The sequence below is a fragment of the Hippopotamus amphibius genome, chromosome 2 (assembly GCF_030028045.1).
Source record: "Hippopotamus amphibius kiboko isolate mHipAmp2 chromosome 2, mHipAmp2.hap2, whole genome shotgun sequence".
NCBI lineage: Eukaryota > Metazoa > Chordata > Mammalia > Artiodactyla > Hippopotamidae > Hippopotamus > Hippopotamus amphibius.
In genome coordinates this window covers 171,853,762-171,856,321 of record NC_080187.1, presented here as the reverse complement: position 1 = coordinate 171,856,321, position 2,560 = coordinate 171,853,762, and positions in this window count along the sequence as shown.

Sequence of the window (2,560 nt, the reverse complement as noted above, 5' to 3'; positions counted from 1 at the left end):
AAAGTAAATAGCCATCTTTTAGATTCTGTGAATGAGGCAATATGGCTGGAAATTATTACACAGGTCTTCAGAAAATCCTTGTGCTACTTTATTTTTTAACCATTTTTTAATTTAAGTATAGTTAATTTACAATGTTGTGTTAGTTTCAGGTGTACAGCAAATGGTTCAGTTTTATATATATGTATATATTATACACACATATATTCTTTTTCAGATTATTTTCCACTATATATTATTACAACATATTGAATATAGTTCCCTATGCTATACAGTAGGTTCTTGTTTTTTATCTGGTTTATATATAGTGGTGTGTATATGTTAATCCCAAACTCCTAATTTATCTCCCCCCCGCCATCCCCTTTGGTAACCAAGTTTGTTTTTTATGTCTGTGAGTCTATTTCTGTTTTGTAAATAAGTTCACTTACATCCTTTTTTTCATCTTTTTAAAAGCACTGTTCTCGGGACTTCCCTGGTGGTGCAGTGGTTACGAATCCACCTGCCAATGCAGGGGACAGGGATTCAAGCTCTGGCCCGGGAAGATCCCACATGTCACAGAGCAACTAAGCCCCTGCACCACAACCACATGTGCCACAACTACTATAGCCCGAGAGCCTAGAGCCCATTCTCCACAACAAGAGTAGCCAGGGCACTGAGAAGCCCAGGCACCGCAACGAAGAGTAGCCCCCGCTCATCACAATTAGAGAAAGCCCCACAGCAACAAAGACCCAATGCAGCCAAAAATAAATAAATAAATAAATAAATAAATAAAATTAAAGCACTCTTCTCTTTTTGCTTGTTATCACAGATGTATTTTCCTCATTGTTTAAAATGTGTGTAAGGCCCTCCCACTTTGGAGAGCAAGACCCAGACTTGACCTAGGGCTCTTCACTTACCTCTCTCCCTCGAGAAAATCATTTAGCCTCTCAGAGGTTATTTTCTATCAGTAAAATGAGAGATTAATAGTATCTGTCCACCTCACATAGTTGTTGTGAAGATCAAAAGAAAAAATGCATGCGTGTGATTAACAAAATGAAGGATAAAAACAATTTGGTCATCACAACAGGAGAACTGTTTTGTAAATACGAGTCACTCTTCAAATGTTCATACATGTTCTGTTAGACCATATGACTCCTCTCTATTTCAAATCTAATCTCTTATTGGTTCTGCGAAAATGTATTATTGCAACTTTAATTTTTGATTTTGTGCCTTTGATTTTGATTGCTTATTCAGGAAGCCTAACTATTCAGAAATTGCAAAACTGAACTCTATTCCCCAGATCTGTCCTCCTGAATTGCTTCATTTCTCAGTTTCTTAAAATTCTGGATATATTGCTCAAGTTTTCTTTTTATTTATTTAAGTGCCATTTCTGCTGTGTGCAGCTAAAACAATATTTTCAGTCTGTCTTTTGCAATGATCATTGCCTTCATTCTTTTTCATTCTGACCTTTACTCACTTGAGAGGATGTAGAGTCCATTTCATTTCTTTGAAAAAAGGCTCCAACCAGTTTCTGAATTCTCTGTGTGGTTCCCTGTGGTTGCTCTTTTGCAGGATTAATTTTAAAAAAGTTTTCTGTACACTCTTTGGTCTTTTTGGAGAATGAAACTTTTTCAGGGAGTCCACATTGATTTTTCCAGTTTAATACATTCTTCCTTAAGTTACCTTAGTGACTGATCTCTGCCCTACTATTGAAAATTCTTTAGTAAAATTCTGATTGATTTTGATAGAATTTGTGATTAGGAGTTTGATTCAGTTTCTATTCACTCCATCATCTTCCTGGATAATTTTCCTACCATGTTAGATCTTTCTACCCTCTGGTTCAGTAGAGTGGAAAGACTCCAAAGACCAAAGATGGGATTAAAACCAGAGAGCCAAGCATTTTTAATAGAAAACTGGAAAATGCCTTTTTGTTCTTTGGTGCTGCTGTCAAGGCTCAGGCTGGGCCTAAGAAAGTGGGCACAAGGATGGAGTATTGAAAAAAAAAACTTACCACAAACCCCTTAATAACTGTAACTATTAACTGCATTCCTAAAGTTTCTGAATATTCCAGGCATCTTGCAAGCAGCAAAGGCTGATTGGTTTCCTTAGCTATAAATGAGGGGGTACTAAATTATTTCCAAGGTCTTTTTCCAACTCTGAATTTCTACAGTGAATAACACAAGCTGCAGGTTCAAGCATGAATTGGTAACCAGAATTATCCCCACTTCCTGATACCCCACCTTAAAAATGTACACATGGGTCTGTGCACATGTGCCCACACACACAAACATACACACACAGCCCTACTTTGATTTCCCCACTTGTAAATTTTTCAGATCAACTCTTATTAAACATAAAACTAAACGGTGAAAGGGAAAATAAGGGAACTGAAAAGGAAATTCCTCCATCTGAAATCAGGGCAGCCTCTGCATCCCCAGATGTACTCCAACACTTGAGGTACCTAAGAGTAGGCCCCACAGGCAGCCAAGGCTTGGATGGGGCACCAAGTCTCAGCTCAGTCTGGACTCTGCAAGGGGAGGCCCTACAGCCCTCTGGTGGACACACTATGGAACTGCAGCCTTCT